Source organism: Tamandua tetradactyla, chromosome 13, assembly GCF_023851605.1.
Source record: "Tamandua tetradactyla isolate mTamTet1 chromosome 13, mTamTet1.pri, whole genome shotgun sequence".
Lineage (NCBI taxonomy): Eukaryota > Metazoa > Chordata > Mammalia > Pilosa > Myrmecophagidae > Tamandua > Tamandua tetradactyla.
Window position 1 is genome coordinate 38,350,756 of NC_135339.1, and position 26,679 is coordinate 38,377,434.

At 39.1% G+C, this 26,679-nt stretch overlaps 1 long non-coding RNA gene across 3 annotated transcripts in view; it reads left to right on the forward strand.

Annotated features, from left to right (window-relative positions):
- The window catches only part of LOC143653103 (uncharacterized), a 40,080-nt gene extending 14,787 nt beyond the window's left edge, over window positions 1–25,293 (forward strand). Inside the window, exons 2-4 of one of the 3 annotated variants that reach the window (XR_013161103.1) lie at window positions 5,277–5,360; window positions 24,002–24,235; window positions 25,171–25,293. This is a non-coding gene — a long non-coding RNA (uncharacterized LOC143653103). The remainder of the gene's footprint in view (window positions 1–5,276; window positions 5,361–24,001; window positions 24,236–25,170) is intronic. The other 2 variants (XR_013161102.1, XR_013161105.1) reach the window with 2 other exon arrangements.
- Window positions 25,294–26,679: the final 1,386 nt, after the last annotated feature.

Below are 26,679 nucleotides of genomic sequence, written 5' to 3' on the forward strand. Positions count from 1 at the left end.
TCACTCCTAACTTTAAAAGTTTTTGATGAGGCTATATGGGGCATTTTCTTTAAGACTCCAGTCAGTTACCCTTCAGAGGGGCAGTGTGGTGAAATAGAAAGAGCGAAGGTATGAAGTCAGGCAGTTCTGGCTCCAAATCCAAGGTCTACTCCATACTAGCTGTCTTGATATCTCTGAGCCTCAGTTTCCTCATATGTGAAATGGAGATAATAAGAGTTCCCAAGTTTTTCGGGAGTATTAAATGGGATTATGAATGTAAAGCACAAAAGGGGGGCTCCGTATTATGTTCCCAACATTTTTGCTTCCCCAGGGAGAGCTGAGCCTCCTCCTGACCTATCACGGATAATGAGGGCCATGAAATGTCTCCCAGTGTCCACTTCATGACGCCATTCCTTTTCTTATTTCAGAAGTTCACTTTCTGGGAAGTCATTAAAAATCATGTTTTCTTGAGGCATGTTCTACAACATAAGGAAATGAACAAAATATTTGTGATAAAGAAGTTAGAAAATATACAGTATGAGTCCAGTTTTCAGAATATATGACTATACGTCCATGTGTTTGATATCTGGGGGCTTCATAACTTCCCTCACCTGGATAAGGAATGGTAGCTGTCAGTAAGACACCAGCCTTTTTTAATACTGCTGAATTGTGACATTTATAAGGTGAGAAGAGGAGCAGAACATCCTACATGGGGAAAATATCCAGAGGGAGATAAGATTTAGCTAGGAGCTAAATAGAAAATTGGAATTTTTGAAGCAAAATGGTGTGTGCTCTGTGGGGCAACTTCTACTCCTTTCTCTTATTTGCTTGAAATGATCAGTACAATAGCAATTTCCCACTCTGTATGGAGTGCCACAAGGTAAGGGGGAGGGGGAAGAGGAGGGAGCCAGAGGCTGCTGACAGGATCCAGCCATATATTTGTGCAGACACATCTACACACACTCAAAGACACAGACTTTCACATACACACGCACATTGAAAAAGATTAGGAAAAGATGTAAAAGTGTGATACTTCCTACTTAATTGCATTTTCCAAGCTTAAAGTTACCTCTTGAGCTTAGATTATTTGTCAAGCGGAAATAATGGACATATGGTAAGCCCTAAGAGGAGTCAAAGCTGACCTGGTCAGGGCTCTGATCCCCTTACCTGCGTGGTACTTGGTGCTCATGGTTGTTTCAAAATAGAACAGTCTTATCAAATTTTTGAAGTTTTATAATTTTCCAACATCCAATCTTTCTAACCATACAATCAGAACATTCTACATGAAGAGGATATTACTTTTCTAAGACAGACTCACCCAAAGCTGTACATTGTTAATAGCAAATTCAATCCTGAAAAATTTGACTCCATGTTAACTGTAGGCCTAGCTGCCTCTCCTTATTGCATTGCTTTTGGTATGCATGTGCTTTAGGAAAAAACAATGTGTGTGTTCATGTATGTGTGTGTATGTGTGTGTGTGTATAGATCATGAGATAAATTACACACACACGCAAACATACTTTATTTCTTCTTGAGGATGCAACAGGCTGTATTTTCATGCCAGCAATATCTCAAAATATCTGAACCTCTACCAGGGTAAACCCCGGATGGAGCTGGGACTTAAGAAAGACAACGAGGAAGATATGATCAAGAAGCAATTCTTAGAATGTAATCCTTCAAAAAAAAGGCCTCAGAATCATGTAAATCCTTTAGACCCCAGACCCCAGGAAGAACAAATTTCCCCTTCAGGGCTAGAGCAGCATTAAGTATACTTGGCTCAACTACTCCATGACTAGCAGCCTTTTGTGATGCATCACAGGCTACGACATTCAGTCTTGTTTTCAGCAATGAATCCAGCCATGTGGGCCAGCCCAGTCCCTGGGCATGTGACTTCTACTATCCAGAGGGAGACTGATTATATGTATGAGGGTCACTTGCTTAGTCCAATCATCTTTCATTCCTGGACTCATAGCTAAATGCAATGCACCTCTCTCCTGTTCTTACTTCATCCATCCAAAATTTCACCTCTGTTTATTTCATAATCACCAGACTTGGACAAACACAGAACACCCTAGAAAACAGCAGGGCCCTAGAAGGAAAACTAGCAAGAGTAACATATCTGGCCTTCTAAAAATAGAGATTATCCTATATTAATAATTAAAGATCAGTGAAGGACAGATGCAAATTTAACACCTTCGAGTTAACTCGAGGTTAACTAAAGATCATCTAGACAGGGATTTTCAAAACAGGTTTTATGGTGCTCAGTGACTCCTTGGATAGTTGTTAGGGATCTGTGAGATGTTTTTCAAAAAGATTTAGGTTTTCAGTGCTTTTGAGAAAATACAAATCTTTAACAAAATATACATTTGTGCAAAGGTTTTCTTTCTGCAGCCAGCCTCATTCTCTTCAATTCCCAAATTAGGCTGTCACTTTCACTCCAGTGCAGGTCACATTTCCACTGTTGAAGCTGCATGTCATAGTGGAAGGAGCACAGCTCTGAAGTCAAACAAACTAGGCTCCATTCTCAGATCTACCACTCATTACTCTGGTGCTGTTGGCTCCAGGCCTCAGTCTCCTCATCTATAAAATGGTGTGCATGAGCATGAAGGGTGTGGTAAAGATTCAATGAGATCATTGCTTGCAACAGTGCCTGTCATATGGTAAGACACATCTGCAGATATTACTATCAGCTCAAGTGTTGGAGCCAGGCAGTTCTGCGTTGCCTTCTAGAGTTGAAAAATAAATGCCTAATTTGACATGCCTCAAAGGAAGAATGAGAGAAATGCTACAACATCCATCTCTAATCTTGCTTTTAGCACTCCATTAATGCTGTTATTATTTTTGGAGTCTCCTTACCATTTCTGCAGATTTTTAAAAAAATTCATGAACCATAGGCTTCAAACTGGCATAACTCTCGCTTCATTATAACTTGCATATGTGAGCTTGTTCTCTATATTTAGCCTTCATTGCCAAAGTGCCAGGATTTTTGAAAATTTATATCTATTCAAAACTGTTTGGCTTGCAGAGGAAATAACAGGCCCAGAAAATTTCAGATGCTTGCCAAAATAGAGTGCAGACCCGGATTTGGATTTTCTTGCTCCTTAACAACTAGTTTGTGAGAAATTTACGTCAGACTAAAAGAATCTCAATTTTTGTACCTTACCCCCCAAAATACATTTAACTGTGCTGTGAGTTTGAATCATACACAAACTTGCGTGGAAATGAAGCTATCCTTTACCCTCACTCTGTCGGCTTAGTCCCACACTCTCCTTCAAAGGACATCGAGATAAGAAAGAACCTCAAGAATGAGTGCTGAATACAGTGCTCCTTTCCTAAGCCAGGCCAGGTTTTTTCCTTTCCAATTCTAGATTTAAAAAAAAAAAAAGAAAGAAAGAAAAAGGAAAATTGGTAGAGGGGAACTTTGTTGTTATCTGCCTTATTTCTTCCCAACCTTTTCCTAAAAATACCCCTTGGTTAGTCATTATACATGGAGCAGTATTTATTTTCTCATACAGCAAAAGGTTAGGAAGAGTCTGCATATTTTAAAGATACTGTTTAAATAACTCCTTGGCCTAAAATCTTGTCACAGGGTTTTAAAAAATTTAAAAGGTTTTCTTATTGTGGTGATTCATTTAGAAGGAGTTTTAAATTCAGTTTTGCATTATTATTTTTGTTAGTGTTGGTTGTTTGCTTGTACAAAACAAGCTTATTTTTCTGGATAATCATCTTGATAAGGTGGCTATAGAAATGTTTTAGGAATCCAACAGAGGTCTATGAAGAAGGCACTCTAGCACGGGTTCAATTCCTGGTGCCTGCCCATGTAAAAAAAAAAAAAAAAACAACCAGAATTGCTGGTTTAAAAAAAAAAGAAGGCATTCTAGCAATAACGCCACCCACACTAGAAGATGATTAACAACACAACACATGTACACCCACGCACGCGTCCATGCACAGTCATGACTGCAAAGCCAGTAATTTAGTGCCATCAATAACATGGCCGGGAAAACTTGCCTCATGCTCCGGTCCCACCAACTTTTCTCTCCCACCTCTTGGCTGGGGCTTGCTGGTGACCATCTGCAGCTTAGTAACCTCCAAACTGACTCCATGCAGGTCAGAGCCCTCCAGATGACACATATTCATTCTATGCTTTCTGCTAGTCTGTTTCTAACCTTGGGCCACAGCTCAGGTGCAAGATCTCCACATTGTTTCTAAGTTCATTTCTACTTCGTACAGTGGTTCCAGGACCTGGACCCTTATTTTGGTTCCCCATGCCACAGTCCCTGTGTTGATCATTTATTCTGTACAGCAGTTTTCCCAGGATGAAAGCTCACTTTTACTATTGTCAAACTCTCCTAAGCACTAGACTGTCACCCCTCATCAGGATTTTGTTTCAAACTTTTCTAATACCAGCCACTAGCCTGTTAGCCTGGATCACTGCACATCACCTGCTCCTGGCTAGGTTTCAAATCACATCAAGCAAGATGTTTCAATGCCTCTGTGCCTGTTTCCTTATCTATAAACTAAGGATCAGAATACTTTCCAAAATGGAGGGTTTCAGTAAAAATCAAATGACGTAATAAATACAAATCACCTCAAAAGTGCTTGTTACTTAGTAAATGCTAGTTTTAGTTACTATATGCTTAGGCACTTAGAAATCTCATAACAATCCTATCATTGACAGTTTTGTACCCATCTCTCACATTAAGAGAATGAGGCTTAGAGAGGCTTAGAACTAAGTAACCTGCTCAAGGCCAAATAATAGAGCTGGGATATGAACCTGGGTCTAACAGTAAGTTCATTCATTTGACATTGTTGAATGTCCACCAGTCCTGGGGTGTCTGGCACATGGCCCCATGACAGTAACCCTTCATCACATAAAGTTGGGTTGGACACTTCTCCCTCTAGTCCTCTCCATCCAGTCAAGCCTATTTACCTCTTGTGGCCACAGGATCTAGGTAGTCGTTCAACAAAAATATGAGCTGCATCACTCGCCCATACAGCTCTCCTATATGTGATCCTCCCAGTCTATTTTCCCAACTCCTGACTGCAGGGTAAAGGTTAGAAATTCTGGAGAAGGTTCAGGTTACGAGTTGCTGCTTGGAGCAGAGTCCCCAGGAGAGCTGCTTGGCCAAGAACACCTATGTGGCTTGTTGCCTGGAGAGAAAGGAACATTCGCTATGTTAAACCACAGAAATGGGGAACTTTTATGACAGCAGTTAGCCTGCATTGACTAATACAACCCCCAAAGCACACGCAGAATTCTAAACCTAGGTCCACTTTTGAACTTTGTGCTCCAGGTATTCTGAACTACTTCCAGGTCTTGTTCTCTCTCACCTATAAACCAGTGCTCCTGTGGTCCTCCAGAAAACAGATGCTGAGAGGTAAGTAGGTCTTCGATTGTTTGTGGGGTGTTTTTGTTTCCTAGCTGCTAAAACAAATATCATACAATGGTTGGCTTAAGAAAAGGAATTTATTACCTCACAGTTTCAGAGGCTGGAAGGCTTGCTACCTCCCAGGGTTGATATTTTCTGACTGGCTGGCAATCTGTGTGGTTTCTTGGCTTTTCTGTCACGTGGCATTGCACATGGTGGCACCTCCTCCTTTCTCTCTGGGTTCCATTGACTTGCAACTTCTGGTTGGTCCCCATGACTACTTTTTGTGGCCTTCTCAAGAATGCCTCCAGTAAGAGGATTAGGATCCATCCCACTTCAGGTGATCACATCATAACAAAAGTGATTTCATCAAAAGCTTCTATTTATAATGGGTTCTCATCCGCAAGAATAGATTAAGAACATGTTTTCCTGTAGTATATAATTCACTTCCCAATAAGGGTTAATACTGGTGGCTGATCAAAGGGATGGATGAAGAATAAAGCCCAATCAATTCACACCACAATTCAGGCCACAGTGCAGACCAATTCAGACCAAAATGCAAATCTGACACCTATACTGGACAGGCAGGTAGAGCCTCAGGTAACCCAACAGGCAGCTCCAGCAAAGATGGCCTGTTAGAGGAGTCCAGTGTCGGGCAGAAATAGTCAGACCCTAGTACACTTGCCATGCTTAGTTATTGACTAGGCTGCCTGAAAAAAGCTGAGACAGATCTGAAGGTGCTGTAGTTGAATGCTCATCTAACTCACTCCTGACTGCTGAATGGCATGCTCTTTCTTGAAGGAAGATCTGAGTGGTGTACTTTTGTAGCTGCCTATAAAGTATCTCTTCTCCAGAGTTCAAAAACTCCTATCCATTCTTTAAATCTTCCTCCAGGAAGGCTTGTCTAATCCCCCAAATCCAATCTGGGTGTTGCAGTAGAACAAGAGCTCCCAAAGATGTACACATCCTACTTCCTGGAAGCTGTGATTCCAATAGGTTATATTTCAAAAAGGAATTAAGTTTGCAGATGGAATTAAGGTTGCTAATAAAATGATTTTGAGATGGGGAGATTATACTGAATTATCTGGGTGTGCCCAGTACAATCTTAAGGGTCAAAAGTGGAAGTGGGGTGAAAAAGAGAGAGAACCAGATTGATGTGATGTAGGAAAGACTCAACCAGCCATTGTTGACTTTGAACATCAGAAGAGGCCATGAACCAAGGATTAAAGGCAGCCTCCAGAAGCTGGAAAAAGCAAGAAACCAGATTCTTTCCCAAAGCTTTGAAAAAGGAATGCAGCACTGCTGACACCTTGATTTTAGTCCAGTGAGACCCATTTCAGACTTCTGACATCTAGAACTGTAAGAGAATAAATTTATCTTGTTTCAAGCCATTGAGCCTGTGGTGATGTTACATCAAAAAAACAGGAAACCAGTATAGGTGTCTACCTCATTTTTAAACAACCTACATTTCCATACTCATGGCACATTTTTGTGCCCTTACATTGTGGCTGCTATTACAGTCTACTCCGTTCCTGACTATTTTGTCATGAACACACCATGTTGGACATTGAAAACATGACTTCTAAAATCATTCCTATCTATAATTATCTCTGGTACATAATCACATAAATAAAACTTTAATACTATTTACTTTTTGGAAAGTTCTAGGTGCACAATAGGTGCTCCATGAATAGTTGGAGAACAAAATAATGTATGGCTGTTCCATTATCACAAAGCAGCCTTTTTATGTTCACTTCTTGTTTATTTATTTGTATATTATGACAAAAAAAAAATCCCAACCACGTTCAATCACAATGGACTAGAAGAGGAGGATGAAAAATCCAAAAATAATGTAGCATGTCTCAAAAAAAATTATTTTTTGGTTTCAGAACATCCTTTGCTCTCAGCAGATGCATAATTATTTGAGGATTATTATTGGAGTCATACCCTTAAGATATAGCTCCAAATTGTATTTGATTTATTTCCCTAAATTAAATTTAGAATAAATTGGTTTTAAAAGACATTTATAAGCTCTAACCAGTGATGTTTTCTTAGTTTCCTGTGTTGGCTGGGAGAGAAAAGGAGATAAACTGAAGAAGAGACAATGACAAGACAAGGCTTATTAGCTGGCAAGCCAGACCAAGCCTCACAGATCGGTGTGACTTTGAGGGGAGTGGTAGATTTTTGTGTGTTTTACCTGCTTAGCTTCCATTCTTCCCTTGTCTGATATTAGGGAATACTTTCCATTTAGGAACCACCTACTCCCATCCTTTCTATATGAAGTAGGAGGGGCTGTCAGCAGCAGCAGGGGCCTAGGACCCGAGATGCATTGCACTTCTTTGGTCCCAGTGATTGGTTCAAATTTAGCCACTTGACCCAAATCAAACCAATTACATTTTCATCCAAGATCTTAAAGGAAATGTTATAAACAGAGGTTCTCTCTTTTCCCATTGGAATGTTTTAGAATTCAGGACTAATTTAGATCTGTTGACAGCCATTTTATCAGGACAAAAGGAAAGCCTGACTAAAAATGGAGCTAATAGGGAAGTAGAGTAGAGTATAGCAATGAAGAAAGAGCCCTTCATCAAATTATTTAAGCACCTTGACTCAGCTCACCTAAGAGTAGTGCCACCTTGAACTTCTAAGTGAAATGAGCCAGTAGATGCTTGCTTTTGCTTATGCAAGTTTGAGTTGCATTTCTATCACTTCAAAATCAAAATTTATTCTTGAACACAAGGAGCCATCACAGCCTTAAAGAGCCATGCACTTCAAATTGAGGTCTTTAGAAATGATCAGGCAGTAAACTGGCTCACATTAACCAAATTTAAAAGGGACTAGTTACATCATCCAGAGTGCTAACTTAATAGACCTTTGCAATGTCTACAGTTTTACATCTTCTGCTCAGGGCATCCACATCCAAGAATTAGGTTACCTGAAAAGCCAAATCACGAGTAGGAATCATAGTAAAGAAAGGTTGCTATTTTAGGGCCCATTTTATCTAAGCCAAGATGAAATACTGTGATCTGCATTGCCACCCAAGAGAATACCTCTTTCATACCTAAATTTGAATCTACTAGATTCAGCACACTTCTTCTCTGGAGCGTATCAGATAGTCCTCAGTCATCTTTTTTATGCTTGAGGTAGACTCTGCTTCTCTTCACAGAATCTAATCAATTGTATTGACTTTTATTTTATTTTTCCCCCATTCAATTAGATTCCACTTGCCAAATTACAATCATATTCACTTTCTGCGTACACAGATCTATGTCCGATCACCTTGGTAGGTATAACAGCTGTTTTCACGCTTTCTAGACACACCCCAAGTATTGCCTCTAAGGGGCAAGCTAGACAGGGTTTCAGAAATTTCTGTACTTCAGAGATATCAACTTTCTAAGTATCCTGAGGCCTTATTTATTTTAATTGAGGCAAAATGCGTAATAGTGAAATGTATAAATCCAAAGTCTATAATTCAGTGCATTTTAACCAATGTAAATACCACACCTGAATCAAGATATAGAGCATTTCTATAACCCCAGAAATTTTATCCAGCCTCTTTTTTAATATCCAAAGTTTCAAAAACTCCAAGCAATATTAGTTATACTTTTAGTGTCCACTGATTGAGAAAATATCACTTGATACAACGCTTACTACTAATTCAGCAATGTTTTACATAATTATTTATTCTAATTATCATAACAGTCTGGAAATATTTGAATAATAGATATATTATTTTAATATGTCTGAATAATAACTTTCAATATGTTTGAGTATATTATTTACTTGGTAGACAGTCAATACTGAGTATCTATGAGGATTCAAATACCTTTAGAAAGAACCTTTCAACCACCTTCTAGGAGCTCATCTCATAAAGTAACAGCTATATATGAGATATTCCTCAATGATACAATTATGAGCATTTGGTTGAAAATTGAAAAGTATATAACAAAGTACAAAAGGATTCCCAATATCATCATAGTCATTGGCTTCACAGTTCATAGTGGGGTAAAATTCAAGAGCATGAATGCTAAAATCCTTCTCTGCCATTTATTAATTATATAAACATTAGCAAGGAATTACTCATCTTTAAATCTCAGCACTTTTCTTCTGTGAAATTGGAATGGTAACTTACCTTATAGAGTTTCTATGAGGATCAGATGAGATAATGTGTGAAAACTTTGAAAGCTCTAGCCTTCATTTTTTTCATTGCTTACTTATTAAAAAATATAGTATTTGAAGGGATATATTTCACTGATGTACTCCATACCTGGTTCTTTCATCTGGTAAATCACATGTTAGTCTATGTAGGTAGAGTTCCTTAGCACATTGCAAAAGTTTCCTTCTTCAATAAAGGTTAATGGAGTTTAATCACAAAAAATCTCAGCTCAATCACATTAGACTTTCAGAATGGACTATGGAATATTCCACAGAGATAAATTAGAATTTTACAAATGGGGAACAAAGACCAAAACTGGTAGGTGATTTATCCAGGCCAACACAACCCGTTGCAGCAGTGTGAGGACTCAAATACAGTTTTTCTGACATGTCTGCTCTTTTGGCTGCTACTAATGAATAAAGGTAATATCTTAAGGGATATGTTTTACTAACATGTTTTCCATTATATCACTGAACCAACCAACACTAAAGCTTCTCAGGACCTTCTCTGATATGTACAATCATACTTAATAACATATATCTATGTTAAATTACCTTTCTGACAGTTTCCACTGTGCTGGTATTTCTATCAGAGGAATATTTTCTTTGCCCAAGAGACTGAAGCATCTGCTCTCTCTGCATCTCTATAATTCACTTGCAGGATGGAGCTTGTCTGGGGTTGGTTGGGTAGTTAACAGACTTAATAGAGTGTCGCCACTTCAGAAGTTCTGCCGCCACCATTCTCCACTCGTGAGTGAGCCCTTTAGAATAACAGCTGTCCTCAGCCTCTGATGTCAGGGGTTTAGTAACCTCCTAACACACCATGGAGTCCCCAGGGGAAAAACTGAACTGATATCAGTCACCAGAGCTGAATAGTTGAAGCACCATGCCCAGTTAAGTTGTAGAACATACCTTTAGCAGTACCCTAGGGAGCAACAAATTTGATTTTCTCTGTCTTCAATTCTATATGGGTAGAAATGAAAGGAGCAGAAACCTAGAAACCAATTTTATATTTCCAGCATTCCATTCATCTCTGGCCCCAAGGCTTGATGTGCAGGTAGCTGAGTTTGATTTTCAAGCTGAAATGGAAATGAACAATGCTGCTAAGTTGTTCCCATCATCATTTGATACACTTTAATACTTGTTGAAAGGCCAGTAGAAACTTCTGATGGCTCCTAGGTGAGGCAAATATACTTTTCATTAACCTAGAGAAGGAGAACAATATTGCTAGTAACCTGGAAACAATTGCTTTGGACAAACTCTACCACTAAAAGCACACTTAACAGCGGCTATGACATCATACCATGCTTTTTGGAACTGCTCAAGATGATTAATAATAAAATTTACTAGACCTAGACCATTTGTATGGATGGCTCTCCTTGTGGCTACAAATTGCATCTATTGAAGCCTGTAAATTATCAGCTTAATGAAGCCATAGCTTAGAGATTAATTTCTGACTTACTCTTCAAGTGTATTCTATCCAATAAAAATAGCTTCTGTTTGTTGACCACCCACTATTTGTCAGACACTAAAAACTATATCATGTATAGCTCATTACTCTTCCCAAGAATTCCACAAGGTTGTATTATCAACAGCATAAATCTGAGAAAATCGAGACTCAGAGAGGCTAAGTAAAATCGCACACAATTAGCAAACTGTTAAGTAGGGGAGCCAAGGATAGAACCCAGAGCTGATCCCAAACCTTACTTGCTTTCAACCTCATGCAATAGCATTTGGGTATATGGTTCAATAGCAGTTACTTTATTTCAAAGGCCACTTCAGGTCCTGCCACTTCCATGAAACCTTCAAAGTGTTCTCTTCTATTTCCTGGAAAAAAACATGGGCTACAGAGTCAGACAGACCAAGTTTGAGTTCCCCAGCTCTGCCACAATTGATCATTGTACCTTGGATGATTCATTTAACCCATCTGAACCCTCATTTCCTATTTGTAATGTGAGGATAATGCTGCTATCTCATGGTACTTTTGAGAAGATAAAGGGAGATGTCTGAGAAGCATGCATTTAGGGTCTAGCACACGCTAGTAACTAATATTTATTGGGTTATATATTAAGCAATTCAAGAGCACAAAAATTACAGAAGTGCCAAGTTCAATCTTTATCAGTAGGTTGCAATATCACTGTTCCCTCATGTCTTTTATATGCAAATCTCCCCATCTGCTTCTTTTTCTAGGATGTTGGAAAGATGTATGAGGAAGGCTTCTCAAGTTAGTGAGATTGAAGTAATTTTCTATATAATATACCACAAACAGATTTAGAAATGTCAATTTTAGATTCTATGATGCATATTCAAATTTTCCATGCAATGGATTAGATAGTAGCATGACTAAGTTGAAGGGCCAGTGAGCTAAAAATACCTTCTGTATGTTTCATATATTGAAATATTAATAAGGCAGAAAATCAAAATGAGAGCAATTTAGGGATTCTCATGTCTACTGATTATAGGCTTGTTTCTGTGGATCTAATTCCAGACAGAAAAAAGAGCAATAATGGAAAGGAACACAGCAGGGGAAGCAAGAAAGACAAAAGAACAGAAAGGAAAAAAAAATAATAATAGAAGCAAAGGGTCAGCATCAAAATACCCCCATCTCTATGAAACAACACTATTATAGTCCTTCTTCTTAAAAGACTCCCCAGCTGAGCTCCTGGGCTACTCTCTCAAAAATTGGCAACCTTCATATATTGCACTGCATCAACTCACTGTTTATTTTGCCAATTCTAAAGAAAGCTTCAGTTTGCAGTTTAGAGTACTCTGGTTTGATATGACTTTAAGTGCTGCCTAAGAGCTCAGTTCTGCAGGAGAACTAGAGGGTCTTTGCCTCCCACCTTTTTTGGATCCTGCTCAATGTGACAAAGAATGGCTTACCCCTAGAAGTCAGCTGGTGTGCTAGAGAAAAATCCTTCTGCTCCATGCTGAGAGGTCCCAGGATGGAACTGTGAGGCCATGGCAGTCCCTGATGGCAGGGTAGAGTTTCTAGGGTTGGTAGGTGGAGGGAAACAATGCAAAGAGGATGGTAAATTCCATCAGAGGCTAAACAACTCCATTTTAACCAAGTATACTTAGGGTGCCAGTGACCAAAACAAAACAAAACAAAAAAAAAAACTTAAAACATGTAAGCTCTAAAGGAAAATTGATTGGCTCATATTACCAAAAAGTCAAAATCAGAAAAAACTAGGTCAGATGTTCAAACCAGATGTTTTGAACTCTTTCTCTCTCTACCTGCTGGCCAGCTTTCCCTAGGTTGCTTAAATTTTAGGCAGGTCCTCCCCAGTATGGCAGAGCCGGCCAACAGCAACAGTAAACTTACCTCTGATAAGCTTCAAAACCTCATTCCGAGGGCTCAGTTCTTTCTCAATAATTTCAGCAGCAATTTTGGGACCAGGTCTGGATCATGTCCTTAGCAGTGGGTATGAACAATTTCTAAAGAAAATTGAGATTCTATTACTAGAAGAAGGGGAAGCAGTTTGGGGCAGGGAAAACTGAGCAAATCAACTTAACTGCCAAGCCCTTGGAATGATTCTTTTGATTATCCACTAGAAACAGATATGTCACAGTCAAACACAGACCCTTATATACCCCTTTGCACGTTGACTCATAATGTATGATTTTTCCTCAGGAAAAAATATTAAAGACATTAGGAAACACAAAAGATTCTGAATGCTGTGCCATTTTTGAAGTTTGGACAGAAATACCAATAGAAATAAAAAGTTCCTCCTGTGAGTTTGCTGACACAGGGTAGTGTAACACCCATGCTAAATCAAACAGCAGGCTTGCATAACTCCAATTTAAAACAGAGATGCAGCAGCCAATTTCACGACGGGAATTGATAGCTTTGGGTAGGGACCCAAAGCTTGTGTAAAAGTGCCTTCATATTTCTGACCTCTTTCATGTTGCTTCCCATTTTGCTGACCGCACAGAAATACCATTTCTTACATTATTGATTTCCAGCTCTTTCAAAAATGAGAACCTTTTCTAATGTAAGATTTATAAATGTCTCAGGGAAGTTGTTGAATTTCCTGCCTGTAATGAGCAAGAAAATATATAATATCAAATAAATTTAGTAATATTTATACCATTAAAACAATTTATATCATATTGATTATAATAGCACTTATTTATATGTGAAAATGGATAGTATGTATGTGTATAAAGTATTTTTATTCATTTATTCACATGGATTTATAGATAATTTCATAAATCCTTGTGTATTAGAGTCCAGACATTGGGAATACTTGACTTACATAGAGCTCCAGTGTTTATCTTAGCTCAGGTCAGTTCCTCCAAATATAAGATCAGAGCCCCACATTAGCCTTCTCTTTCCCACTCTGTTTCCATGTCCTTTAAATACCTAGTTCAAATTCTAACTTCAATAGAAAGAGAACCGAGAACCCAAGGGAGTTGACATGAGACTCACTACCTAGATGGTGAGTTAACGTAGCTTCCAGACCCTGTAAACCAATGTACTCTAGGCAGAAGACCTATCTTCCAAAGAGTAATGGTGACTCTCATCCAGAGCTATAGCATATCACTTTGAATCAGGACACAAACAATCAGGGTACTAGCAAGGAAGCATTTGTTCTAGATGCAAATTTTAATCAAAGAACTAGACATTTAATGTGAAGATAATATTTGAGGTTGCATATTTGAGCCTGCATTTAGAGTTCACTGAAAGTGCTTCATGTAGCACTTACCACCCCATATGATGCTCTCACCGGCTCCTGGTCTCCTTCATAAATCCTTCCCCCAACCTCCCAGATGAGGCAGAATGGAGATGAGTGAACTGCTCAGAGGGTACAAACTCAAGATCATAATCCTAGGCCCTATTATTTCCACTGATCTTTTGGGAGGAAAACAGTAAGTTAAAAAAAAAAAGAAAAAATTTCCTTTTTGAATTGTCCTGTCAAAGTCACAAGCATTCATGGTTGAGAAATTCCAGCACTAACTTGCAGTATGATTTAGAATCAGTACTCTAATGCAGATCTGGATCCAAAATAGTACATTAGACTGAAAGCTTTAGTAAAAAAGAATGTTTTAAAAGGGTAGAATTGAATTTTATTTGTTATATGCAAATAGTATGTGGTTATGTTGAAATGATTAACTTTAGTCTCAGTGTAGCCTCAGCCATCTGGGGATGGTAATACCTAAAGTTTATGATGATTAAGAACATTTGTAATGAGACTGAAGCTGAGAAGCCCAGTTCTGCTATTAATGAGCCATATAACCTTGGGCAAGTCATTCAACCTTTCTAAACTACAATTTCCTAATTTGGGAGGTGAAATTACAATTTTGTAAGATCATATTAAGATTATTATGATATAATTAATGTAAAAACACTTGGCAAAAGGAATGTGAACATGTTAAATACTCAATCAATGGTGTCTCTTATTGTAGATGAGATAGAAGACAAAATATCCTACTTAACAAGGCAGTCATTTGAGACTCCTGCTTTCATCCCAAAGAATAAGTCAACCTTGTCTTTATCTGTTCAGATTCTTCTCTTGCATCATCCTCAAGGGAATTTTGCCAAAATAGCTCCCAGACTTTTTGTAAACATAAGCAGAAACACATCAAACAAGACAAAAAGAGTAAAACAGAGAGGCAGAGTAGATCTACAAAAGGAAAAGCTGAAGGAATGGGAGATGAGAGGCCACACTGGCACATGTTATGTGAGGACAGTTGGGGTTTGGCATGTGAGAGACTCTAGAATAGCTTTGGAGTCTGAGAAACTGGAAAAGCAGCAAAGGGATTCTTTGTTTTACTTTTAATTCTGGTAACATATATACAAACCAAAATTTCCCATTTTAACCATATACAAATGTATCATTGAGTGGTATTCATTCCACTCACAATGTCATGACACCATCACCATCATCCGTTACCGAAACTTTTCCATCACCCCAAACAGAAACGCTATACCAATTAAGCATTAACTCCCACATTTCCTACTCCATTCCTTTTTATGACTGAATAATATTCCACTGTAAATATATACCATATTTTGTTTATCAACTCATCGGTTGTTGGACACTTGTGTGGAAGCAAAGGGAATTTTGAAATATGCTTTGTCATGGATTAGAAATTGAATCTACTTTAAAGATCTTTAAGAGATAAAAGTTAAGATGAGCATTCAGCCACAATTTCTTTGCTTTCTGGGCTGGGCTTTTTAATGTAACAGCCTATAAGATTAGGTCATGTGAGGCCCCAGTTTGTACTTGGTTTATGTAGCCACATTTCCTGAATTAAGTGGCACTTCTCTAACAACGCTGTGACAAGTTTACCCTGACACAATTGTTTTTCTTCCCAGCCTCTATATGTATTGGTTGAACTACACCTTCACCATACAAAAGTGAGTCTTCATCTTCTACCTCAGCTACTAGGCTTCTTCTCAACAACAATCCCGCATAAAATGGCACTGGTCTCAGTAAAGGCACATGAAGTAGCCCATAGTGCAGATGTACTTACTCAGTCTTTATTCCTGCTATTCCAAATCCTAAATTGAGACTTAGCTAGGTTGGGAAAAATGATAAAAGGAGGCAGAATAATACAATAGCTCTTTCTTATCAGCTTCTTCTACAACAGTAAGGTGTGCAAGAAATTATTGGACATCATAATTTTGGGGTTAACTTCCAAAGGAGACACTAGAGATTTCTCTTTGGAGTCATACATCAGAACTCTTCTTTATAGATCTGTTCCAGATAATTGCACTGTCTTAGTCAAGACAAAACACAGACTGTTAGAGAGCTTTGGGTACCATTGAATACCTTGCATTTACTTAGTGACAGAAAGATGCCGGAGGTTACAGTGGGAACAGATCCCTTTCACATATTTCAAATATACAACTGAACAATCAACACAATTCAAATGTTTCAAACATTTAAAGCATTTCCACCCTGACCCATCCTTCAAACAGCAGACTCATGGGCCGCTAAATCACTCTTGTATAATCAATTAACATTATTTCACCAATAGACAAGTTAAATATCACCAAGGCAATCTGTTTTCAATTACCAACCTCACTAAAGGTCTTCTGAAACTAAAGCTTAGGGAAGTATTAGAAAGTTTATGTGTCACTTCAGGGCTGTGTACATTTTCTACACAGGATCAAAATGATTTAGTGCTACTATATGTCAACTCTTTGGGATTTTACCTTTCCATAAAAAAATACGCAGGTCAAACAACCCAAACCATCTCACTCTACATAGGGAACTTCAAGTATTCACTCTATTTTCCAAACAGATCAGAAGCTCTATCTAAGCTCCTAATACCAAGGGTTTTTCTGTGGTTGTCATAAATAAGTCGGTGGCTAATCATAAAGCACTTCTTGGCAATAACTAAATCAAGAAGATCAGTGAAGTCCAGCCTCAAGCCAGCTATAAATTTTACGGCAAGTTTTAAATGAGGCCAAAAAAAGGTAGCTTATCAGCATTTTTGTCTTTCAGGGCCAAATGAGAGAAAGCAGGAGGGAGAAAGAGAAAGGAATGTAGGGTACCTGGTAGTTTGGAGAGGGGAAAAAAAGGAAAAGAAAATAAAAGAACAGAAACCAAGTAGCTAGAGGCTTATACAGCCTTTTGCTTAAGGGCGAAATATGTAAGTTTGATGTTGTCCTCAAGAGAAGACTGCGGAAAGATGTCTGTGCCAATGGATTTGGCACACATAAAGAAGGATCACAGCTTTGGCATTCGGGCTGAAATATACAGCAGAAAAGCGGGTGAGAGGTAGAGACAGAGAATTAGATTGGGTAGAAACAGGAGACTGCAGAAGAGATACCATACCCAAAAGATGATAACTAGAGAGAGCTCATAATTATTACAGACCATGTTTCCTTCACCAGTCATGATGGTTATGATACCTATGATGAAGTGAATTAAAGCTCATTGTTCCAGATTAGATTAGACATTATTTTAATTCTGTTTATAGTCGGCCGCCAAATATAAGCTCAAAGTGGCAATTTTTGAAGGACAAGTAGGAAGGGGTAACTGTATAAACAGGCCAGGTGGATAGGAGCCCTGACAAATGGCTAATACAGGTAACAGCATTGACATGTCTTATTGGTGAATATCACTAAGTTAGCAAGGAATCTTAAAGCAAGAAAAACCCACGTGAATGCAGAAAGCAACAGGAAGAACTCTGGCTGTCATCAAGCAGTGGTGTTCAGTTAGCCCACCCTCTGACACAAGGTTGAGCTCTGTTCCTTGCCATGAGCCTTTACAAGTGTTCTCACAGATGTTTCTGCATCTCCAGCTTTTGCCTTACTGATAACTTTATCATCTGAGATCTTGTCATGTCACTCACTCTCATTGTCTCAAAAAAAAAGAAGAAATATTTTAATTTTACCACCTCATCTATTGCTACCTTTAGGGGCCCTTTTAAAATCTCCCATGATAAACCAAAGAGAGAAACTTTAGAGAATCTGAGGGGAGCTGAGTTCCATTTCCTTTTGTTAATTAATTATCCAAAAATAACAGATATGTTCTTCCTATAGAAACAAGAATTCTAGTAAGATTTAATTGCAGTGTCCTGTGTACATGAAAGAGAGGAGTATTCAAAGTAGTCACAAAATTGGTTAGGCATGGATTTGGGTGAATGCACACTATGCTATCATTTTTCCAGAGCTCCAAAGGAAAGAAAAGAACTCAGAGCTGCAGAAAAATTATTAACATCATGAGTAATGAACAAAATAAGAGAATTTAAAAAATTAGATCCTTTTTTATCAACACCTGAAAATTTTCTACTTACAAAAGAAAATAAAAGGATGAAAGAAGGAGAACAAAGACAAGAAGAGAAAGAGCTGAAATAAAGAGACAAGAGATAAGGCAATTCAAGTAATTTATTGTAGTGAATAGCAATCAACTGTCCACAATGAAAATATCATTAAAGAAAACACAGCAAATACTTCATATAAGAATACACTTGCTTCAAAGTTCCCTTGTTTGACTCCAACTTCCAGTGCTTCAGTGTATCCTATAATGAATTATGTTTTTCCCTCTGTGAGTCAAACCCCAAGCTAGTCATACTGTTTCTGGTTCAGATTTTCTTCCTACAGGTCTATTCAAAGAAAAAAAAAATGAAGAAAATGAACCACTGGAGTGAGAACTAGAGGACTTAGATTCTTGCCTTGCTTCTTGAACTAGCTTCTAACAAACATACTGAGTTGCATTTTTCGGTAAAGTTAACCAGATGGGCAGGTCTTCTTGAATTGGCATCTCAAGACCAATTCTTTAACACAGGGTCAGCATTACAGTTGTTTAGCTGTGTGGTCACACGGGGCCTGTACGTCAAGACTCTGGGCTTGGTTGAATGCTCAACTGAGCCACCCTGAAATTCTTCACAAATTTTGAACAAGGGTCCCACGTTATCATTATGCTCTTGGTCCCTCAATTTAGGTGACTGGTTCTGCCCTAACACTGCCCAGCCTCTGCTCTGACCTGTAAAATCAGGACTGGACCACCTCCAGAAACATTTCCAGCTATAGGATGTGATGATTCAAATTCCATGGCATTGTCTAGCATTTAGAGAGCACAATGCCACAATGACCTTGAAGAGATTTGCTTGGACTTGCATTTCCAGAAGATGTTTTCGGCCTCTAAGTTGGTCATTATTCCTAGTGATAGAAACTGTAGGAATATTCATGCTTGGGGGTGGCCTGCTCCTTCTTCCTTCTCTTCGTGACCAACCTCTCATTACAGTGCTACCAAAGACTCACATGCTACCACAAGAATGCCTCAAACAAACCACCCAGAACTCAGAGGCTTAAAAAACAGCCATTATTATAGTTCCTCCCCAGTCCACAGGCGGCTGGGTTCTTCCAAAGCAAGTCACAAAGCTAAACCAGGTTCAAGGGGTGCAGGGAATAAACCCTATCTCTTGATGGGGGAGCTACAAAGTCACATTGGAAGGTGAGTGGATATGGACGGGAAGAACTGGAGCCCTTTTGCAATAAATCTGCCACACACAATCATCAAAAGCCCTACTTTCCTTTAGTTACTGCACCCCAACAATATGCACCCCTGTGACCCTAAGCAAACCACTTGCCTATATGAGTCTCCCTCCATTGCCTCACCTGTATGAATGAGGGCATCAGACTCCAGATTATCTCTAAAGCCTTTTCTGCCCTGACATCCTCTTGGCTTATGACTCTTTCTATTCCCATTTCAACCATAGTTATTAACTTCCTCCTCCTCCTCTGGAGCAAATATCTGTCTCTATATCCTATAGGGCACTTAATCATAGACGAATCTAAGTGATCGATTTAATTGGTTTTGATCAATATAGCTTTGTCAGGCCCTGAGAACATAACTCCAAAAACAGGAGCTCAGAATTCTCAGGGGAAAAGCCTCTTAACCAGGCCAGAAACCCCTCACGCTACATTCAAAAGAACAGCAAATGGTGACTCTCCACCCCCACCCCCAAATCCAATGTCTACTGCTCTGTGTCTCCTTTGTCTCTATAGAGCTGGATCTTTTTATTTATTTGAATGCTCTCTGCACCACCTCCCCGAACACACCCCTCAGCCTGCATCAAGCTCTCACGGCCCAAAGCACACTGGCGCAGCTCACTGCAAGCCTTTGTGCTGGGGCAGTGTTCTCTTACATAAATGAGAGGGACAGCCTGTTCTTGCAGAAGCCTTCAAGGTCTTGTCAGCTTTATTCTTGCCAATTTACATGGTTTTCAAAGACATAACCATAAAATTTCACTCCAGAATTAACCCTGGCCAGTCAGATCTTTGCCCAGACAGAATAATTTCAATCTATCAAAGCGACTAGAAGACACTTTAATTTTTTTTTTTTCTTTTCTTGGGGGTGCCCTTTGCTCTTTATACCTCACGACATAACACTTTCTCTCAGGAATCTCTCTGATGGCACTACACGTGAACCCAGATTTCATTTTACTTTTCTTCCTAAGAAAATCATTAAGGCCCGGGAACTATTCCTGCACAGATCTCCATTCCTAATGCACAGGAGTGGCAAGTGCAGCAGGGATGGAGAGGCGTGCTGTTTGCACTTGCTGGCACGTGCAGGGGCTGCTTCTGTGGCTGGTTTGGGAAATAGGAGCTAAATTTGGTCTGTACCACTGTGTTTTAAACTGCAAACTGCTTCTTATGCTGCCAGATTCGCCCTTTGTTTGTGAATTCGTTTGTGTTTTACTGTCTCCAAAATAAACTTGTCTCTTCAAATCAGAAACTCTTCCACTAGGCCAGCACACTGAAGGGTGATGATAGAGGACCAACGAGCCTGTCCTCCACATGCTGACCTGCCCTTTTCCCCTTCGCTGGCTCTTCATCATATCGCTGCAGTTACCCCTGTGGGGTGTAGGTTGGAGCAGCACAGTGGTCTACTTGCCCTTAAGGTGGCCTTTGAAGGTCACTGATGTCTAGCCACTAACACCTTGCGAACCCTTCAGCTTCCCTCTATGAAGTGTAGTGGTTTGTTTAGATTTGCTTCTCCATTAATTAAGCAAGAAAATAGAAACTCAGAAGCTTCTCGGTCAAGGCCTATTTGACGTGAGATGGGAGGCGGCCGGAAGAGGGAAGTGAAAATTTGGCCCAACCTCACATGTACAAAAATCCTCATATTTTCGCTTTTATCTATAAATTATGTTATATTTACAATCACAAAGATACAGAATTGAAATCAGGTCTTCATGCTTCAGCTTTAATCTTATGACCTGATCTGTTTATTGTGTCCTTGAATGTTTTTAAAACTATAATTATCTTTAAAAATGGCATACTCTGTGGTGTATTGGTTGTGGTAAAAAAGTTTAAATTCATACAACATAAATACTTAAAATACACCATAAGCTTTATCATCTCATTTTGCCAAGTGCTTTTTTTTTTTTTAATAAACCAGGAAACGCAAAAATTGCAAGTTTTTGGAGCCTCTCTTCTTTTCTGAGAGGCTTTGCTTTGGACAAAGCATTTTTGTTTCTTTGCACATTACTAATCTCTTTTCAAGAAATGCAGAAGCCTGGTTCATGTGTTTGGGGTAGGCGTGAGGTGCATCACTCAATCAAGTAAACGCTAATGAGGTGCTTAAATCCTAGAGAGGAGTGGGCACGGCAGCCCTCAGGGCAGCGACAGGACACATCTGGAAAGCAGACCTTCCCGGTGGCCAATGCATTCCCTTCCGGAGCTGCTCTTAGCTTCTGCATGTTGCACCAACCTCTTAGCTTAGCATCCTGGGTCCTCCGTGACCTGGCTCCTGACCATGGCCTACTCTTTCTCCCTCAACCCTTTCACCCCGAGCCTCTGCTTCAACCAAATCCCAAGACCAGCAGAAACCCTAAAGAGGCTGGTGACCACCTCAGCACCTGCACACCTGCCGTTTCTCTAGCCTGAACTGCTCCGCCCACTCATCCCTCACCACAACTTCTCACAGAAACCCCTCTGTTCTTCCTAAGTCAACCTACTCTTACACCTCTAGTCTCAGGCAGAATCCTGGAAACATTTCTACCAATTTTCAAACTATTTTACAATTTTTTTGTTTTACCTGACTGTGTCCTTCACTAGACGGTGAGTTCTACGAGAAAACCATATTTTAGTCCTTTTTAAACCCATTTATACCACAAGGCGCAGCCCATGGGGCACTCAATAATGAGCAGATGTGTGACTGCGCAGGCCACAGTCCTGTTAGAAATGAGGAATCTCGGGCCCCATCTCAGACCTAGTGAATCAGAATCCGCATTCGAACAAAGTCCCTTGGGGATTTAGCTGCATATTAAAATTTGAGAAGCACTGATCCAGCTTTCCCTGATATCTCACTTCTGTAGACACCTGGAGCATTGATTGCCCATGACTCTGTTTGGGGTTATTATTAATTTGCCTGTTTTGCATGGTGGTTTGGCATGTGAGTGTGTGTGGGCGCTCAAACATGCTCACACACCTGCATTCTTGCCCATTTCCTAGAAGGCCATTCAGGGACTCTTGACATTACCTCACTATTCCTGTTAGCACCTAGCGCTAGCACTAGGCCAGACCCAAAGTAGGTGCTTGGTACACATTTACATAAAAATCTAAGGGCCACTGGAGAAAACACATGCTCTAAAACTACAGTATGCATGTCTCTAAAGCAAAGCAGGCACTATTATACCAAATCTCAGACTAATAGGAAGGAGATAAGGTAAATAAACAATACCTACAAGCATCAAGTAAAATATGAATTCTTAGTAAACAGTATTGATAGCTCCCACCAACGTGGTCCCCAGCTCCCACACTGTCTTTGAAGGGACATCAGGCAGTCCAGTAGGACCAGATTTCCTGATTCACATTCTATATGTAACTTCCCTTAATCTTTTTATGACTAGAGAGTTAATACTTTTGATTACAGCTCTCAACAACTTGTATTCTTTCTTTGAACACTCAGGAAATGCGTGGCTGTCTTATTTAATCCCACATTCCCTTAGTTTTTCATACTTTGTCATTTAGTAGTTGAAAGCATTATGCTGAATAAAGACAATTATTAGTTTATTATTCAATGCATTAAATAATAAATGCATATACATTTACACATGTCTGCGGGCTAATGAGGGGCAAGAGAAAAAAGGTTAAATGAAGCAGGCAATATTTTTTTCCATCCCTGGAAAAATACCTATAGGAAGATATAATCTACTAAGTCCAAAGCAATGGGCAAGGGAGGTGTTGGAGGACACTGACGCAGGGAGGAAAAGAACATTAGCTTTCATTGTTATTCTACCTGTCACTTACATACATTATCTCATTTAACCTTGTCAACCCAAGGAAAAGGAATTATGACCCACGTTTGTCAATGAAGAAACCAAGTCTCCTAGGTTTTCTCACTTCCACACAGCTCATCATGGAGCTGGATTATGCAGCACTGCTTTTTATAAACTACCTAAAGATAGCATCTTTTTCTCCTTCCTTAACCTTCTTCCACTTTCTCCTTCTTCTCATGATATCATATACTTTATGATGTTGTGGTCTATTCCAGCAGTGGAGAAAGTGACCAGAAGATTCTAAGATATTACCATGCTATCCTTCTCTAAGGAGATTTGAGAACAAGCTGCAGTGGATGGATTGCCAATGGATGAAAAACAGATTATTTGGTCCCTGTAATGCTAAACACTAATCTATACACTTTACTTATCAATACAGCTCTAAATACAGCTCATTTGCAACTCCAGATACAGCCCATTATTTCACTGCAAAATGGTTGTGCCTGCCCAGCATTCTTTCTATGCTCCTGCAACCACCATTCTAGTCTCAGTGTTCACATGCTTCCAAAGCCCCATGGGACAATCTATACATATCTAGTGCATGGCAACCCAGCGGGTGGTCTTGCCTACTAAGTGAAGCTGTCTGTGTCTGGTGCCAAACTTAAAATCCATGAAGATGAGCCAGGTCTACACAGTGAGAATGCACTATAACCCAGGGTATAGGTTTGAACACCTTTGAACTGCCCAGTAACATAGTCTTACTGTGACTGTATTCACTAAACCTAATTCTATCTAAATATGCTCTTTATTAGATATTATAAAAGTTGTAAACACTTGCTTTGAAGTATTAGAATGCTATCAAGCCCAGAGAGAACAGCTCGCAAATGCCAAGAGGAGCAGCAGACATTCCCCAGGACCTACTCACTCCAGAGTCCATTGTCATCATCGCAGCCCCATGCAGTGAAGAACTCATGGTAGGCAGTCAGCATTCCCATGAGCCATGGAACACAAAGGGTCATTTCTTCCCGGATTTCATATCATCAGAGGTAATGGAATAAAACCATAGTGAAGGTCCACATAGAGCTGCTCTGTGCAGATACTGCAGCTCTGTTGTCTCATCTTGATGAGAACAGGAGCTTCTTATCATAGTTCCCAAAACCCTGGAGAGCTTTGGATTCTAATGGAGGAGGACCTGGCTTTAAACCCAACTCTACAACCAACTAGATTATGATCTTGAGTGAGTTACATAACTTTTCTGTGCATAGTATGCTAATGAGACAGATTAGATAAAACATATATTATAGTGCCTGACTCACTTAATAAATGTTAGCTTTTGATATTTTTATTACTGCCATTTCTAATAAAAAACTTGGACAAGAACTTAAGTCTTCTGATAGTCTTTGGGAATTCTCCTCTGTTTTAACATACTAAGAAATAACAAACTATGGCCCAAGTGCCAAATTCGGCCCACCACCTGTTTTAATAAATAAAGTTTTACAGGAACACATAAATGCTTATTTATTTACATATGGTCTATGGCTGTTTCCATGCTACATTGGCAGAGTAGAGCAGCTGCATAACATTTGACTGTATGGCCTGCAAAGCCTAAAATACTATCTGGCCTTTCACAGAAAAGTTTGCCTACACCTGAAAGATGAAAGATGCTCTATAATAAGATCAATGTCAAGCAGAAGTAATTTCTGTGGACAAAGATTTGACGTTGTGAGGATTTAGAAAAGCCCTAGATATTGGTGTAAAAAAAACTGGGATTTAAGTTTCAGCCCTGCCCCTCTCTCACTGTATAATGTTGGGCAAATTGTTGTAACCTGCGCCTCAGTTTCTTGATCTGTTCAATGGAGATAAGATCCACATTGTATATGTTTAGTGAGGATTAAATAACTTATATTCAAGCCCTGTATACATATTCAAGTCCTATACCCATTAACTAATTAACTCATTCATTCATTCATTTATGTCACAGCTAGACACCAGACCTGATACAGAAGATTCACAGTGAAAAAACTGACATAATCTCTACGCTTTTGGAATTGACCTTCTGGCAGGGAAGACCAACTACTCAATAAAAAATGTGTTTCCTAACTAATCAATCTTGCTACAGTTTATTTGTAATATAACCTGTTTGAATTGTGAAAGCAAACACTAGAGGGGAAAGTGCCTATAATTTATAATTCTACCTTTGCCTCAGCCTGGTTCAGAGATACTCAGTTGTATATCTCTGGGTATTTAGTTGGTTATTTGCTTTTATTCAAACAGTAGATACACTCAGCTCTTCAAAAGAAGCACATTCACAGAGGTAGACAACTTGTCTGGTGAATGTGACACACACAGAGATGCCCATGGATGCTTTGAGCCTTTGTGCATTTAGAAAACAATGTTTAACTCTGCAAAATGATGCTCTGCAAGAAAACCCCACAAACCAAATACAAATACCCATGAATCCAGCATGGACTTGTAAAACCCAATTAAGAAAAAGAAAATAACGCCATCAGATATTTTCCCTAGTTGTTGTTTTGTTTCTTGTTTTTTTTTTTTTTTTTGTAATTTGATAGCATTGCTTCCTGGAAAATTGTAAAGAAGAAACAGGCAAAATAATTTTGATTTTTTTTTAACTTCTATATCATATTTCAGTTGAATAACAAATAAATGATTATTTGTCCTAATTCTAGGCCAATGTTTCATGATGCTTTTATATGTCAACTTGTCTAAAGTAAATATGCATTAAGAACACATCACTCCTCTCTAATTTTATTTATGTTTCTTCTTGAGTTTTCACTCCACTCTAGGAAGACTAGTAACATGTTAAAGATTTGTAATCTAGTATGAGATCTACCAGTTTCCCTCTTACAAGGGCTTCATTCACTTTAAAAAAAAAAGGTTCTCAAATGCTGACCAATCTAGAGGCATGATTCCCAAGTCAATCATCTGACCATGGGTTTTACACCCATGCACAAAGGGATCCTCAGTGTAAAAGCAGTAAATGAAAACTAGAGGCTGTTGTCAAATTGTCAGCCATTCTGCTCATATTAATAACCACTGCAGCTGTCTGAGGCTCAAATTAGTGTCTCTGAGACAAGTTGAACACTTCCAGCATTATTTGGAGCCATTTCAAAGAGAAAAACAAAAGTTTATATTGAGATCTTCTGCTACATGGCCTTTAAAATAAAAATCTCTTCAGAGACTTAAACTATGCTTTTGGGGGGACATTAACATTGGCATACCTGATCAATCCTCATTTCCGATTAGCTAGATATCCAAAACCTGGATTTGTAGATATATTAATTTATGCATATATGCTCATGTGCACTCATGTAAATCCTATAGTCTAAATGAGGAAGAGAGTTTTCCCTTGGAAAACTTAGTCAATACCCCCAAACTAAGCAATATTGTTTCTGGCTGATCACGTTGGCATTTAAAGGGAATAATCATTGCCAGCTAAGACCATAATTCAGGTTGGAACCGGTAAGTATAT